General features: G+C 36.4%; 1 protein-coding gene across 17 annotated transcripts in view; it reads right to left on the bottom strand.

Annotated features, from left to right (window-relative positions):
* Zbtb20 (zinc finger and BTB domain containing 20) overlaps positions 1-18,508 on the bottom strand; it is a 766,528-nt gene that overhangs the window by 389,832 nt on the left and 358,188 nt on the right. Inside the window, exon 1 of one of the 17 annotated variants that reach the window (XM_075962996.1) lies at positions 5,267-5,657. The exons of the other annotated variants lie outside the window; for them this stretch is intronic. The gene's annotated coding sequence lies outside the window, so the exon portion shown is untranslated. Of the gene's footprint in view, positions 1-5,266; positions 5,658-18,508 lie in introns of those variants that run through there. 17 annotated transcript variants of the gene reach the window in all.

Genomic DNA, 18,508 nt, shown 5'->3' with positions numbered 1-18,508 from the left:
AATGTGGTACATTCATACAATGGAGTACTATACAACAGAAAAAAATAACGACATCTTGAATTTTGTAGGCAAAAGGATGGAGCTAGCAAACATCATTTGGAGAGAGGTAACCCAAACCCAAAAGACAAGTATCACATGTACTTACTCATAAGTGGTTTTAAAACATAAAACAAAGAAAACCAGCCTACAAATCACAATCCCAGAGAACCTAGACAATAATGAGGACAGTAAGAGAAACTTACATAGATCTAATCTACATGGGTAGTAGAAAAAGACAAGATCTCTTGAGTAAATTGAGAGCATGGGGGCTTTAGAGGAGGGTTGGAGTGGGAGGGGAGAGGCAGGGAGGGGAGCAGAGAAAAATGTAGAGCTCAATAAAAATCAATAAAAAAATGGCATCTCTAGGCAGGAAATTATCAGTGGCCCCCCACTTCTTTTCCTTCAATATACTTTCCTACTATTTAAAATATTTTCACTATGGGCACATGACAGTGGTTGATCAAAGGGAAACTTAGAACTTCACTTGCGGAACTTCTTTCATTTTAGTATTATTATTAGGCAGCTAAAATTTGCTCTGTTCTCTGATCTTCTCTAGTATTGTGTTTCTTACTTTGTTCCCTGGATGACCTTACAGAGGTCACATAGTATTGTTAATCATCAGTCTCTACTGTAGCTAAGTCCTCCAATATAGACTGTTGATCTCTTAAAATACGATGCATCCTGAGCACCTACCAATCAGCCCTTGAAAAACCCGAGGACAGATTCTAAGAATCCAGAACTGAAAACAACTGGTTGACTCCCTAAATAATACACAGACTTCCTGTGCAGATGTTTCCCACATGGAAGAGTCTCCTGAATCCATGGGACTATTTTGTGTATGCATCAGAGAAGAAAAAAAAATCCCACACTATGACACTACAGAAATCATAGGGAACAGAGAAGGCCATGTCAAAAAGCACATTTTTTTTTCTGTACATATATTCCTTTACATTTTGTTGAGTCATTTTGTCTCTTTCTAGTCCAATATAATATAAACCCTTTTAAGTCAATATTTTATCTCTCTCTTTTTTTTTTTTTTTTTTTTTTTTGCTGTCATCTCTAGTTCCCAGGAAAGGTCATGGCAGGAAGAAATTTCCATTAAGTAAAAAATAAGAGGCAGTAGTGGAGGTAAAATTCATACAATAGTTTCTGTGTTGTCCAGTAAATAATGAGGAAGGTTCCACAAAACTTCCAGAAAACAAACCACCAATGAAATAGGAAGCTCATTCCATTTCTGAGCTGACTGCTTGTGGTAGTTTGAATGTAACAGATCCCCATAATCTTACAGGGAGTGGCATTCTTAGGAGGTGTGGCTTTGTTGGAGGAAGTCCGTCACTGTGAGGGCAGGCTCTTAAGTTTCCTACTACCTTTTTGTTGCCTGCAATATTCTGTTGCCTGAATATGCATTAGTGTTTAGTTCATGTTATAATGAACCCTGACAGGTTGTGGTTCATATATTATAAAGTTTAAGGTCACAGTTTCCAAACCCTTGTTTTCAAGTTGACTAACTTAGATAATCCACTCTACTGCAGATGCTAAGTGCCCTGGGCACAGCTTTTGATTTGGAAATTCTAAATTTCTAAAAACTGCCTTAGAATTCCTGCTACAGGTGGTCATTGTATGGCATTCCAAGGCCTGGCCTCATGGCAATATATAAAGAAATCACTATGTGTCACCCTTTGGAAGTGATGACTAGCCATCGAATGCAACTTAACCATCAAAATTGTGAGAAGACTAGACAGCTTGTTAAAATTTTTGAAGAGAGAAGGCAAAGGTGAAAAATGCTAAATTTTAAGGCAGAAATGACTCTTTTTAATAAACCTTTTAAACCTTTAAAAAGACTCAAAATCTGTTTAAAGTGAAAAAACAATGGCTGCCACAGAGCAGGACTTTATGCACAACTTGGGACAGTGACGCTGATTCAAGAGGTTTATTTGGTAAAATGTGTTTCAGTGGCTACAAGAAAAGTAGTCTGTTTGACTTGTCCTAACAATATATAATCATTTATTTATAGTTAATAGCTTGAAGATCTCTTTTCCTCTTAACTCCTCACGGTCCATAAGAAGTTGGTCTGGTCCACTTGACAGTACTCACATCCCTTCTCCCCCATTCCAGGTCCTTGATCCTCTCACTCTCTTCCTTTCACCTCCCCCCTCGTCTTGCCCCCACACATCTTCTTATCCAAAGAGAAGAGATTACTAGCACATCGGCATCTCCAGGAAAAGCTGCATTTACTTATATAATGATTTTTTAGGACTTTAACCCATAATTCTTTTCATGGAAGTTTCCTGACATCTTAGCACTATTGTTTCTAAAATTCTGAGTCCATCATTTTACAAAAAAAGTGATAAATGAAAAAAGTTATTTCATTTCGCAGATGCTGTGAATGCATAACTTGTCACACTTGTTTACTTGACTGCAAAAAGGCTGAATGTACAGTTCTCCAGTGAATGGTCTGTGTTCACCTCATGTCAGATTCCACTTTTATACCTATCTTGGTTTATCATTTTGCTTTGTTTTATCTTTTTTATATTCTTATAATTCATGTACTTTGTTTTACTATCTGTTTATTTCTGTCAACCATCTAAATTGCTTAATTGGAACAAGGTATTAAAAATAGCAAAATTAAAATATGTATCTGTGCATGCATGTACATTTGGTATATAAATCATGCACACACAAATCCCTAAATTAAAATTAACTTCCTATAAATAACAGATTTCTCATATGCTAAAGACTACTCGATGAAAGATACACCAGGTACATTCATCTGTAGTTCTGCAATTTGTAGAGGTACAAAATTAAAATTTTACTAGTAGACGATCTATAGGAACTAGACAATCATTTCTATCACCAGGTCATTGATGTTGTTTATATGAATATCAACTGTAGGTATTTTAGGGTATTTGTTTAGTTTTTAGACTAAAAAAGGTCATTGGCACAATCAACATATCCAAGTGTATGCTCCTGAAAACCACTGAGAACTTGTAATCTGACTTTGCTTCCCTTTGATAATGAACTACCCAGGCCGGTCTGATTTGAGTACAGTTTAGGTAAGGGAGAAGTTCTGTTTGCAAGTTAGATATCCTATATTTATATTCATCTTGGTCCGTCCTTACATGACCACTATAGAATGTTCAGGATAACACCACAAGTATTACTACATTTAGAACCAAATATGATTTTTGATTCTTTTATTATACTTTGATTTTCAAATCCTTCCAGTTGCTAAGGAAATATAGTAGTGCCTTCTAGGAATAATTTCAATTTACACTTGTATTGTTTTCTGTTGCTGTCAACCCCTCTTCCTATAGACAACTCAAACTGATCCATATTCTCACTACAACACAGTTGGGTTACAGTAGTACTCGAATCTGGCCCATGCATGCTTTCTACAACTTGTCTGCACATAGTTCAGAAGTTAGCAGCTGGATTTCATTTTTGTTCCGATAGTCAACACCTTCTGTTTCTCTAAGTCACTGTGAGTTTCAACACTAATAACAAGCTCAAAACGTGACAAAATATTCACATTTAGTGGGTTAAATGAAAGAGATCAGGTCATCATTAACTTGCCATGGGATCATATCATTCCATAACACTTTGGCAGTACTGCCCATGTATCATAAAGTAATAACGGTATTTTCTAAAAAAAAAAGGGGGGGGATGGGGGTAGCTAAAAACAGTTACATAAATCAGAGTGCTCGGTATTAAGATCTTGATCAGGACTTTGGCTCAATTTTCAAGCCTTTCCAAGTCCTCACAATGCTGTGATACTTATAATAAAGAAGGCAGATGGCTTGCTCTCTGAACATATGCTTTAAATGCCCTCTTTGCTATTTCAAAATAATGGACCAAATTTGCTCTCTAATACTCACAGGAAACTTTAAGGAAGCTGTCTCATGAAATCTGAGGAAAACTGATCCAGTGGGGATTCATTCAGTCTTTAAAAAAAAGACATTTCTAAACTTCCTTTTGAGCTCTAGCCTACATGCTAAAAGAAACGAATCTTCAAGAAACAGAGAATATAGTAAGGAAAGACTCCTAACTAATGCAATGATGTTTGGCAAAAGAAACATATTAGAAGGCCAAAAAAACATCTGTTTCATTTATTTATACTAGAAAATACTGAGTTTCTGAAAGCTTATGTAGTTGACTATGGTTTAATTTTTGTGTAACTGCTAGATTTTTCCATTTTTATTCTTATTCCTATTATTACTATCATGTTGATGTTTTATTGTTAAAGCACTTTGCAATTATTAATTAGTTAATTTAGTCTAAATTATATTTATGCCTTTGTTTTAAATCCATGCTATTTGGAGTTAATATAAGCCTAAAATGCTATTTCGCCAGCGAATTATTCTCATTTCAAAAACAGTCTGTTGTCGATGACAGTACCTTTTCTAGGTTTCAAAGAACATGTATTCATTCTCAGTAGATACACACATTTTTGTGGTGCTGTTCACATAGTCTAACTGCACTTCAAAAGATTCTGTTTAATATCGACATTTTATACATGAGCCTTATTTCCATACTTGTATATTTCTATGCATTATGTTTAGTTTTGAAAGATTTTAAAGTTGTTTCCTGTATCTTACAGTATCTTCAGAACTCAGGAGTCTCATCAACATTCCAGACAAAACACACATGTGCGCGCGCGCACACACACACACACACACACACTGACAATATGAACACTTTCGTTATTATAGGAGTGCAAAGCTTAAACAACTACTTTAAAACTTCATGTTCCTGTATAAATTTCAAAAAGTCCCAGCTAGGTTCTAATGTAAAGCAGTGTTCAAGTTTAAAAAGTCCCAGCTAGGTTCTAATGTAAAGCAGTGTTCACGTTTAAAAAGGAATGCAACAGTTATCCCATATGTGTCTGGGACACTGCTAAGACGCGTCATAGTTAACAACGTTGAAAATAACAACAGAGCTTTAGATCCAGTCATTATTTTACATAGACACAAATATCTAGGCAAAAGTGAAACTATTTTGGGACAAAACATTACCACATTTTTTTTTTTTTGCTAATAAAGACAAACAATTTGAGAAAACACTCTTTCCTTTTCACGATTCTAACTTTCACAATAAATGCAGCACAGAAACTAAATTCTCAACGTAGAAATATGCTTAGCATGTTCCCATAACGACTCACCAGACTCCATTCATGCTCCCCATCTTCTGCTTGGTCTTTCCCTTCCCAGGCACACACAATCACACTTACCTGAACAAGTCTCAAACATCAGTCTATGTGGTTTTTTTTAAAATGAACTCTGTACCGATGCATTTTTTTTCTGTGTTTCTTTCTAACCCTCGGGAATGTTAAGAATTTAGGAAGAGAGCCACAGCTTAAGAGAGCAATTATTTGCCAGTAAATACTCAATTTGCTTGTCCTGTGATTTTTCTTCTAACTTGCATATTCAATAATCCGTCCCTGACTGCGTCATAAGCACAAAAAGTCTTTTCTCTAAAGGAGAACACTTTCGCCAATCAACCTTCAGCCATGCCAGGGCACAGCTCGTCAGGGTGATTTGTTAGCTTTAATTAATAATTCCACATGCTGGCCATTTTCACAAATAACACAGTGAGTCTGCGACGCAGAATGGCTATGATTCAGGCCGATAAAAATACAGTGGAATGGGGGTGGGGCAGAGTGGGAGAATTCAGACGCCGTTTATAAACACCTCTAATCATATTCTTTCAGTTTACAGTATAGGGACACTGCAGCTGGATTACCATGTTATGGTCACCAATTTGTACTCAGATGGAAGCCATATGTTCTTCCACTTTTATCTGCTAGGGCCTCCTGGGTGCCAACACTGTCACTGAGCAGACAACATTTACAAAGGAGGTCTCTTGCCTCGGGATTGCAAAAGTTTACTACATGGTGAAGTTGAGAAATCAGACATATACAGCACTTCTCAGTGAGCTTGTGGAAAAGCCAGGAATACAGAAGTTTGAGTTGTGAGTGTCTCGGTTTCTCTTAGGCTGTATGAGACTGGACATTTCAGTTAGTCCCTACAAATATTCTCAGGTATAGTTCTCAAAACAGGAAGCAACAATGGGGGATTTGTTCAGGCAGGTCACAGTTATTGACTGTTAACTAATATCCTATATTATATTATGGTCTAAGAATTCTGGTTGAAATTAAGACTTTGCCAGCTCACTGACACAACCCATGTGTCTTTTAAAAGCATATAGATAAAAGTGCTTGAACAAAGCAATAAATCAAGTAGCATGTAAACAAGTGAGAATTAATATCACTTTCCATGTGGTTCTATCATGCAATCACTCATGGAAGTACATTTGAGCCCTGCTGAAAAAATACGTACAGAGTAAACAAAACAAAAGGACAAACAAGCAGAAAAAAAATTCTTTCCTAAGATTAGAAAATTACTCTCAAAGCAACTAATGAACTCAAGCATATTAATATGTTCATAATAAAATTCAAAAGGCTCACAATCACTTGAGGAAAACAAAACTACGGAGGAAATTCCATTCATGCCCCTTATCTGGTGTGTGTAATGGTAACTTTATTAATTGATTAGATATATATTTATTGAGAACCTATTCAGTTTCAGAAACTGGAAATACTAGCACCAAGAGATGAATAAGGCATAGTTTACAAGATGTTTATAATTTAATCACCAGAGGCTAAAGGAAAATATCCACCTCTAAACAGAAAACTATAAACATAGCACAATATTCAGAAAAACATAAAATGGGGTTCTTCTATGTAACACATGAACTATTTCTGAAGGTAGAACTGGAGTACCAGTGGTGGAAAAACATTCTACAGGGAGGTAAACCTTTGAACCCTTTCTAAAACTATTATCAGAATCAGATTAGCAGTTCTAGGAACTGAGGGATTTAGTGCATAGTAATATCAGATAAATGCCTTAGACAGTAAACAGCTCAGGATTTAAAAGCAAATCTATTAAGGAACAAAGTCCTTCTCAAATCATAATAACTTGCCTTCCTCAGGGAGGTATGCGGCATCTCTAGTCTAGGCACAAACAGTGATGTGCATTGCCCTTCTGGTTCTCAATGTATTCTGGGTGTCTCAGGAAAGTATGGAGTATAGAAGTACATGCTGCCTTTTTGTGTTTTCCTGACCATTTATCTTTTGCTCACCACATGCATACATGATCACTTCTATTTACATTATGCCAAAAGATAAATCATATTTGCATGACTGTTACAAGGAGGGGAAAGTATGTATTACTTAGTGGCCACACATACCTCCTGACAGAGAATGACTATGCAGTACAAAGAGCTGCAAGTGGTAAGTGGGGAAAGGAATGCTATGTCCTAACATGGCTCCTTTAGAGTCACTAAGTCCTTTTGGAAACAGCATGATATTCTTAGGGCTATTGAACATTTGTATTATATGATATGCAAAGTGTATAAAAGCATTCAGAATACCAAACTAATACATTGGTCATAGAATTAAAGAAATTATATAATTCATTTATCCATTCACTATGCATTTATTAAGCTTGTATTACCTATTCATATACCAATCATTTATAATAACAATTAAGACTCGAGTACTCTATATATTAGTGACTGATGTAAGAATTTTATATGAACATATATTTATATAAACATCTCACTTAATCACCATAAAAATTTAGGTAGGTCTTATTTCCATTTAAATTTAACAAATAATAAAATTCACATGTAAAGCTGGATAGTAAAGCCCTAAATATTAAGACCTCTGTAATAAATACCTAACAAAAATAGCCTAATTATACTATAATTACAAGGTCACATATACAATTTCTCATATTATCTTTAATCTAAGAAACTTAGATGGTTTTATAGTTCAATAGTGAATGTAAATGTACCCTCACAAATAAAACCGGAATGTAATATGATGCTATCTCCAGGCTAGTAGGCTGCATTAGGAGGAAAAAAATGGAAAGTAGATTGTGTTGGACATGGGTTCAAGTGGTTAAAGCAAGCAAGCAAGCAAGCCAACAAAAGTGTGTGACACACTTCCCCTTATTCAAAGCACATATACTTGTAGGAAGCAATGCAAAGTCATCTATACCATGAGACACAGAAAAAGACAGTAGTTTAAAAAAAGGAAGGGAGACTTTGGGTCAGAAATGTCTGAGATTGAATAATAGATTTTTCACTTATTAGTTACATGCCCAGGGTCAAAATATTTAGTTTCTCTGATTCTCAGTTCCCTCATTTCTAAACAACTATTAATGGATTAAAAAAATACTTAAGATGCATAGCATTAAAACTCATTGAGAAGTACATAGTATATGGTATTTTAACAATTCAGAATGAAGCATAACACAGAATCAAGGTTAAATAGTTTTTGGATCAAATGACACACAGCATTATTGAAGACTGCTTTGAGCAATAAATATAAATAAATTATTAAAGGCAAATTGGATTTGGTAGTCTGATAGTTTTTCTTTGAAGATGTTTCTAATATTTTTGCAATAGTTGTCTTTAAGAAACAGCTGACAGAATATAGATACAGGAATACATGTTTATGATAAATTCTTAGATTTTAAAATTAATACAACATTGCTTTATTTTTATTTATATGATTGATTGATACAGCATTTCTCTGTATAGCCCTGTCTCTCCTAGAACTCACTCTGTAGACAGGCTGGCCTTGAACTCAGATTTGCCTGCTTCTGTCTCCTGAGGATTAAAGGCATGTGCCACCACTACTTGGCTAAATTTTATTTAAAAGAGACCGAATAGCTTAATTGGGACTATATGTAGAAGTCACCAGTTAGTATAATCGCATGTATCCTTCATACTACTACTAGTGTTTCTCTAACCCTGGACACTTTGATGCCTTTTCAGTATGTATTCTGGCTTAGTGGAGCCATTTTGCATTCAGCACCTCACTATAAAATAGGTATAATCATTTTTATGTTCTTTATAAAATGGTGTGTTGATGTGAACTGAGACTACTACAAAATTATTGACGTTATAAATAAAGCTTCCTGCCGGTAAATTTATGGATATGTAAATAATCTTGGTTAAATATTTTCACAAATATATACATAGATCAGCATAGCATACTGTACTTGATAAAATTATTTGTCAACAAATATATATTAAAACAAGATATTTATATGAAAAGATACCATCCAAATTTATTTTTAAATATGTTGGAGAATCTATTTTTCTAGTATGAAAGCATAAGATGAAGTAGATGTTTACAAGAATATACAGACACTTACGGAAGAAGATTATAAAAATGGAAGCGGTAGAACTGCTTTTGTTTTGTATGGATGGATGCTTTTTATGGTGGATCTAGGACCCCAGTAACAAGAAAACAGAATAGGGGAATGTTCTTTTCAGCACTGTTGTGTGATATATAAAATAAACTCATCATTAATAAGTTGGCAGACATGATAGCCATGTGGTCTTAGAACCAGGTCGGTGAAGGCAGCCTTTCATGCTTGTCATACCGTGTTCCTGAAGTGTCCTCTCATTACTCCCTCCCACCTCCTAGTTTTTGTCTTCTACTGCCAGGTGGGAGTAATGACCAAAAGGAAGGACAAAACAAACAGAACCACTTACTGTGGTAGGAGCCACTCCAAGGATCAAAGAGCTGATTCTGCCCTGGCTGCCAAAATCAGAGCCACAGTGGGAGGCTCAACAGCGTGGTGTACTGAGAAGCACAGGGCCCCCTGGTTGGTTAGCACGTGGGGCTACAAGCCCTGCATCCTGCTCAGGAGGACAATCTGTTAAGACTAAAAGTCCACATTTCCTCACCCACTCACAGTCTTTGATCTTAATTCAACTGTAAGCTAGTATTTTATTTATTGAATAACCTAAGTCTGAGAGAAACTATAGATAAAAACTTAGTTTACCATCCAATATGATTTCATACCTTACTCAATTCGAAAATAGTGGGTAATTTCTAAGGCAAGAACTAGGCAAGACAGTCAATTTCGAACATCTTATTTGCTATATTTTTAGTTTAATTATAACCTCATATATTATGCCAATTTTCCAATATAATCATGATCACTTATAGGTCTATCTCAAAATAGTTTAAGAACCTAAAATATGGGCAGATTCCTGGGGTGAAGAAAACAAATGGCAAACAGTGCATGGCACTCCCACATGGCCCTTCACTGATTTAAAAACAAAGTTATGTATAAATTCCATACTTTCTTCATCCATTCTTCCATTGAAGGGCATCTAGGTTGTTTCCAGGTTCTGGCTATCACAAACAATGCTGCTATGAACATTGTAGAGCATATACTTTTGTTGTATGATAAGGCCTCTCTTGGGTATTGCTGGGTCCAGGGGTAAGTTGATCCCGAATTTCCTGAGAAACCGCCATACTGCCTTCCAAAGTGGTTGCACAAGTTTGCATTCCCACCAGTAATGGATGAGTGTACCCCTTTCTCCACAACCTCTCCAACAAAGGCTATCATTGGTATTTTTGATTTTAGCCATCCTGACAGGTGTAAGATGCTGAATATTAACCTTCAGCAAGCGATGAAAGGAGACAGAGGCAGAGACCCAAATTGGAGCACAGGACTGAAATCTCAAGGTCCAAATCAGGAGCAGAAGGAGAGAGAGCACGAGCATGGAACTTAGGACCGCGAGGGGTGCACCCACACACTGAGACAATGGGGATGTTCTATTGGGAACTCACCAAGGCCAGCTGGCCTGGGTCTGGAAAAGCCTGGGATAAAACCGGACTCTCTGAACATAGCGGACAATGAGGACTACTGAGAACTCAAGAACAATGGCAATGGGTTTCTGATCCTACTGCACGCACTGGCTTTGTGGGAGCCTAGGCAGGTTGGATGCTCAACTTACTAGACCTGGATGGAGGTGGGGGTTCCTTGGACTTCCCACAGGACAGGGAAACCTGATTGCTTTTCGGGCTGGGGGGGAGACTTAATTGGGGGAGGGGGAGGGAAATGGGAGGCGGTGGCGGGGAAGAGACAGAAATCTTTAATAAATAAATAAATTAAAAAAAAAACAAAAAAAAACCAAAAAAAAAAACAAAGTTATATTCAGTGCACAGAGAACAGCAAGTCTTCAGCTTCTTAGAAACATCTATGGACTGGGTGGTGGTGGTGAACAACTTTAATCCCAGCACTCGGGTGACAGAGGCAGGTGGATCTCTGTGAGTTTGAGGACAGCCTGGTCTTCAGAACAAGTTCCAGGACAGGCTCCAACGCTACAGTGAGAAACCCTGTCTCAAAAAACCAAAACAGGAAACTTATATGGAAGGAAGGTAAACATGGAGTTCCTGACATGTATTGAAGAGGGGCAGCTTAATGAGGATGGGACAACTAACAAGCACTACTGGTAGAGAAACGGCTACCTTACAAAAGTATCATGGCATAAAGAATTTGCATAAGCGGGATTGGAAACTATACCATAATTGAAAGGCTAATGTTTAGATGAGAAGTTGAAGATGATTCTAAGTGTAATGACTCCTGGAGACAAAGTCATGAGATTAAAAAAGAGTAAGAGAAGGTAGGAGTGGAAATAATTAGGAAGTGAGTGCAGAAAGAATGCTGGTATTAAGAATAAGACAAAGCCCTAAAATGAGCTTAGAAAACTCCCAAGAAGCCTTGCACAAGCAGGGAAAATTCCTTAGTAGGAGAATTCTTGCTTGAGGTGCATGACGCCCTGGGTTCAAGTCCCTAGTAGCATTAAAAAAAAAAAAAGGACAAAAGTTCTCCAATGAACTAGATAGACGGCTCAGTTCACTTGCTGTTCTTCCAGAGGACCTGCTTTTGTTTTCCAGAACTCAGATTGGGAAATTAATTGCCTGTAAATTCAGATCTAAGTAATATGACACTCCATGGTAACTGCACATATGTGGACGTCCACATATATGGATGAGCACGCACGCATACACACAAACACACAGAGCACATTGGACACATATAAGGTTTTTAAACGTTCTTCAAAATATAGCAACAACAAAGAAGTTGTGAATTAAATGAGTGAAATAAACTCTTCTAAAAGTGATGTTCTAAGAGTTTTTATGTAAAAAGCTTACTTTTCTTAAAAGAGTCAATGGTGGAATAGGAAGTGTGTGTGTGTGTGTGTGTGTGTTATGCACATACAACAGGTAAGTCAAGAAAGAATACAACATAAAATAGGACGTCATAACTATATGAACTATTCCACTGGAGTATTTAAGAAAAATCAACAAAAATGACCAAATAGTCTTAGCAACTATTTTACTACACAGTTTAAAACTCTACCTTTTCTAACTGGCATTAACATGTTATTCAGCCAATTATCAAATTAATTCAAAGAATAATCAACTTGACTTTTTGACAGTAAGTCAGTCCACCTGGAAAAATAAAATTCTACAAGAAAACTCTGCTTAGCAACATTTTGTTAACGCAATCATCCCTTTCTTCCTTTCTAAAACTTATTTTTACTAAAAAAATAGCTACAATACAAACATACTGTTGGGTGTAAAGAAAATGTAGTTCCTTTCTACAGTAATAGCATGTTTCAACCTATAATGTGAATTCATTTTCTGTTCTCCATAGAACTTGAAGATGGTCCTGTTTATGTCTTCTAAGAGATTAGTTATACTACTGAATAGAATAATTCCACATTCATTTAATTTATTTACTATAATAATTATTCCTAAATCAATTATTTATTGTATTCAATGAGAAAATATTTTCTAGATGAAGATCAAGCAGAGAGCCAAAATGTTGAAAATTAATGTGAATGACACATAGCTATTAATTTTCCCCTAATTTCTCCATGACTTCTGATGTAAAAATAATTTATTCAGAACAGTAGCATTCTTAGAAGACAGCGCAGAATGTTTTGAAAATTGAAGTGGTAAGAAAGGTGATAATGTTTGAATCAATGAGAAGGACAAGAAAAATAATAGCATTCAATAAAGTTTGACCATCACTTAAAGTAGGCTCTCTAAACATGGCGGACAATGAGGGCTGCTGAGAAGCCAAGAACAATGGCACTGGGTTTTGATCCTACTGCATGTACTGGCTTTGCGGGAGCCTAGGCTGTTTGGGTGCTCACCTTCCTAGACCTGGATGGAGGGGGGAGGACCTTGGACTTCCTACAGGGCAGGGAACCCTGACTGCTCATGGGCTGGAGAGGGAGGGGTAAGTGAGCAGGGGAGGGGGAGGGAAATGGGAGACGGAGGCAGGGAGGAGGCAGAAATTTTTAAAAAAAAAGAAAAAAAGAAAAAAGACAAAGAAATAAAAGAATAAGGGAAAGAAAGTTGAAGAAAAAGAGGGGAAGGAGGAAGGAAGAAGGGGAGACTGGAGATAAGGGGAAGGAAAGAAGAACTAAAGAAAGAGAACACAAAGGAGTAACAGTGGGATGAGAGCAGGGGTCACACCTTCCTTCTGGCTAGCCCTTTCTTCTTCCTTCTTTTCACCCATGCCAATTCAAATGTTTGGGTTATAACTGGAATAGCTAGGAAGAGACAGAAGTAGGGTTACTTTCAACTGAACTGGATACCCAGCTTTTTAATATACAAAATATATGGTCCAGTGGCTCCTTCAGGAATAAATAATGATAAACCTCATCTCCAAAGAGAGGATAAGAGAATGTGCATTACAAATGCCTGTAGCTAATGCACACAGTTATGCACGTGCGTGCTGGTGAGCTTATAAACACACAAATATGCACACATATATGATACATACATGTATGTATGTATTCAAAGCACTTAGCAAACTTTAAAATTCAACCCAATAGCTTACAATCATCCATTAGCTGAAAAAAACCTTTTTTTATTTATCACTGTCAAATCAAAATAGATGCCTGAGAGCAAGGATTTGGAGACATGGAATGAAACATGAAAACAGCCAGCTGTTAACAAACACACACACACACACACACACACACACACAGACACACACACACACACACACACACACAACTGCCACCATGATTCCCATTTAACTGGATGCTCCTGAGTTTTGTAATTCATTGTTACTAAAATTTAGAACTAAGTAAGATATAACTTTACTAATGAACTAAATAACAAAATAGAGAAAATTATCAAGCAAGATATATTTTGAACATTAATTCTAAATTCCTTCAGTGATAACTAATACTGTCCTGATTAGCTTTAGCACAAGTAACAACATAATAACCAACTACATACTAATTTGCTTGCTTTTTTTTTACTAAATTGTTTTCTTTACTAATTACTTAATACTGTAACTACCAACTCCTCAGACATACAAAAAAACCATAACAACTGACACAAAAATAAAGGAATAAATTGGTTTCCATTTTTATCTAGATTTCATGTTTGAAGGTGCAGACCATTCTTTAACCATAATAACAGGAATCATTTCATAAAAATTATAGGAATTTATAATTTTTCGGTGCCTTAAGTTAACTTCAGTTATTTTATTGGAACATCAATTGTACAATATAAATGAGAGAAGTTTCATTCTTATTTTAATAGGTGGGGAAACTGAGGCCACAAACGATTAACTGACATTCTTAATATTATATATCGAATATGAAAGAGTAAAGGTGACAATTAATTCTGACACAGTAATTTTATGCTGTCCTATACTTCACTCAGAGTTCATCACATATAACTTGTTTAGGCACCAACACTTTCTTGTTTTAGAAACAAAGGAGGATGCTATGTACGTTCATGTGAGTTTATAGGTACAAAATTTGTTCTCTTATGGGGTATTCTGTACAGAGCATAGTCACTATTTAAGAAGTGAAAGAGATATAATAAATATACCTAAATGAACTTCATGTACTTTATATATGTTCGGAAGATTTGCACATATCCTATGAATGTGTCCATGCATGGGGGCTACTGTGAGTTTATTTGTCCTAATAGAACAACACTAATGCTTCGTTATGTCTATATTTTATTATTAATTATACAATTATGAATACTCAGAAATCAATTATAAATTAAACCAACATAAATACATGAATAGCACAACTGAATGTATTTTGAGAAAAATATAAACACATATTTACCTTCAATTATCCTTGCTTTTAGTGGATAATTGACTATGTAAGTAAGATTTATTAAATTAAAACTAGATTCTGACATTTGAAACATTAATAAATATATCTTCATGATTTATTTGCAATTAGACTAAAATTTGTAGTTAGTATTCAAGTTTTACAATTCGACTGTGCTAATCATTCAATTTTTACTTGGGAAATTCTGTTTATTTTCTGGGAACTTTCCTTCCTTATCTTTCTAATCTCTGGACATTTTCTTTTAAATTATACTAGGTTCTAAGTTGCTGGAAAGCTCAGTTATTCCTTAGTAAAACAGTATAAGAAAAACCACAATCCTGTAGAATTGATGGAATTTCCTTCTTAATCTCCAAAGAAACCCCATATCCCAAACATCAGAGTCAACCTCAAACAATGCTGTCAGATGCATGTGAATGTCGCCTCCAATTCCTGGCCTTATTCTTATTGCCTATGCTTATACTTGACCTTATTGTTCAAGTCGGACAATCAGTTTTACCAAGTACTATAAGCTATTTTAGGAAAAAAGTATACTAGTTGTTTAGGTAAACTGACTTACTTCTGGGAACACTCTCAACTCTGACACTCAGAATTACCTGAAAAATACATCATTGAAATGGCACACTCTTACAATTTTCTATGATAAGCAAAATAATTACACCTCCAAAATACAATTCCTATAAATCAATACCCTGTACATCTAGTACATGATCCTGTCACAGTATATGTCAGAGGAACTATACAGGGGTAGCTATGGTTATGGTCATTCAAAGAGTGAGACTATTACAGACCATGCAGATGGGCTCATTCAAGTCAACCTAAACACAGATAACTTTTAGGACTAAAATTTAAAAGAGATTCAGTAGAAGGGGAAGTCAGAGAGATCCCACAGGATTTGAAGCATTACTGCTGGCCCTGGGATATGAGGACAGCACTCACGGAGCTAAGGATGGCCTTGGGCAGTCAGCAGCAAGGAAAGGGGGAACTTCATTTCAGAGCTATGAAAACAGGAGTTCAGAAGTAAGATCTTTCTCAGACTCAGAAAGAACACAACCAATGCAGACCTTTATTATAGCCCCATGAAACCAAGAACAAAGAAACTGGTGAGAGCCAAGGTAAACTCCTAGAGAACAGTGAAATAATAGATCTGTTGTAAGTGCTAAATTGATGGTAATTCGATATAGCAGGAACAGAAAAATATATTATCCCAGATCACAGATCCATATAGATATAGCTTCAATTCACATGGCAGAGTTGGGCCAGGAACTACCCTATGAAAATAGGTAGTTCTTGGCACTATACATCAATTTTTTCTTTCTTAAAATTGTATGTATGTATGTCTACGTTCATACACATTTGTTTATCTACTTTATATGTAGGGGTCTTTCTACCAGGCTTATGGACAGACCATAAGGAAAGCATGGAGTGCTCAATGTTCTCTATCAGTACTATAAATCTGCCTTTTTTCATAAGCAAAGATATTATCAAAGCAGTGCTACAATGTCATAACCACTAATAAAATGTCTTTTAAAAATAAACAATCTGAAGGCAGTCCAAATGACTACAAAGGCACGCTAAGAGGTATTTTAAAACTACGGAAGACAAAGGAAACTCAAATATATGCAGATGGTATGGAAACAGTGTGCTTTTGCCGTCACAAAACTCGTGTAGTGATCATGTATTTAGTGGAGGCTGTCTTCACAACTCTGTTAACTTTGACACAGTGGCTGCGTCTTCATCTACTGCTACTTCAGTCAACAACTGCGCTCTGCAGTTTTCAGTATGCTTCTCTAGCAATGGCCTGGCCTGGCCTGGCAGCTCAGGTCATAGCCTGGTAGGAATTCTGTTACATCAGCTCTGTCACTGCCGCTAAAGTTAAGACTATTAACTAAATCTCTATCGTTCTATTTATAAAAGACTCACTAGTCAAAGGCTGGGGTAAAAACCTGACAGCTCAGAGAGGCTGGGTCAGAACTCGCTAACCTTTTCTCCTTGCTGGCTTCTCAGAAAGATCAGAGCCAAACCAGAAAAAGCTGAGCCACTCCAAACCCCACCATACTACTTCCTGTGTTTGTCTCTCCCAGATGCCCTCTGATGCTCTATAATTATGCTCTGTCAACTAGTTGCTAAAGGCCGCCTCCTGACCCAAGGTTAGGTTTATATCATTAATGCAAACGCAAACTCGGGGTTCACAGTGTGATCGAATATCCCCCAAAACAACTCCATATTTTACCTGAACTGGCTTTCAGAAATACTTTCCCCAAGGAAATCACCAGAATATTGCTTTAGTAGAATAAGATAATATTGGCAGAAAGGCTATGCTATACAATGACTTGCAGCTTGGGAGGTTAGGAGGCCACTATCCTCAAGGATTTACACAAGCTCAACTCTGAAGGTTTTGAGGTATAGCCAACAACAACAGCCGTAAAGCAGACACTTTTGTCATCAGCTAGTGATCTTTTCACAGGAAACAGTAAATGCTCACTTGGGTGGCACATATCTGACTTTGCAAATGTATCTCGGTATGGAATAGTACAAAAGAAAGCAGAATAGAAAGCAAATGCCATGACTAAGTATTTTTGTAGAGACAGGGTCAGTGCAATGTTTTCCTCATGAGACAGAAATTCTCTGAGGTAAAACTGATCAGTCCCATACCTTGCAGATTTGCCCTCATTTTCCACAGGGCCACAGAAAGCAGAGTTCTCCTGGCCTCAGAGCACAGGAGTAGGCCAGGTGAGGAACAGCACAAACCTGTCTCCATTTCTGAATGTCCTTTTCGGTTTCCTATAGGTCTCTGCAAATTTATTAAAACTCTGGAAATTTTGTAAACAGATATCATAATTTTGAGGGGGTTGTAAAGCTCCTATGTGGCAAATTAATCCCCATTTTATGACTGTCCCCATTTAGTATTTCTAAAGAGGGTGGATAATAAATCCCCGCCAACTCTCTCTTTAAGGGCTATTCAGATACTAAATAAACCAAGAACATTTTAAAATGCAATCTCACAAAAATCTGCTCCGCTTAACCTTCTCTCCTTCTTTAAAAAATAAGAAAGGCATGATGTTCTTTTTTTGTTAATTAATTCATTTTAGACAATTCCTTAAATTTTCATTTTAATAAATTTTTGTGTGGGTGCATTAATTACTTTCAAAGATGCTTTACAACTGTTACCTATTAAAAGCCTTTGTTAGTGAGTAAAAAAAAAAAGAAAAAGAAAAAAACCTTCCAGAGTGCCCCCCCCCCCTGCTCTGAGCAGGTCCTTGCTATCAACGCTGGAGTATGCTCGCTTTGCACCTAGAGCTATAATTATTTTGCTTTAATTTTACAAAACCTTTTGTTCCATTCCCATGAGCCCACCTGATCCTTATATTATACTCGCTCTATTAAAACACTCATGCAGAACAAAGCATGGCTGTACTGATTCATAAGTAACTTTTTTTCCTCGGTAAAATGCCAGTGGCTAGGGTTTGGGACACTG

This window comes from Microtus pennsylvanicus, chromosome 1, assembly GCF_037038515.1.
Source record: "Microtus pennsylvanicus isolate mMicPen1 chromosome 1, mMicPen1.hap1, whole genome shotgun sequence".
Taxonomy (NCBI): domain Eukaryota; kingdom Metazoa; phylum Chordata; class Mammalia; order Rodentia; family Cricetidae; genus Microtus; species Microtus pennsylvanicus.
This window is presented reverse-complemented; position numbering and strand designations above follow the sequence as displayed.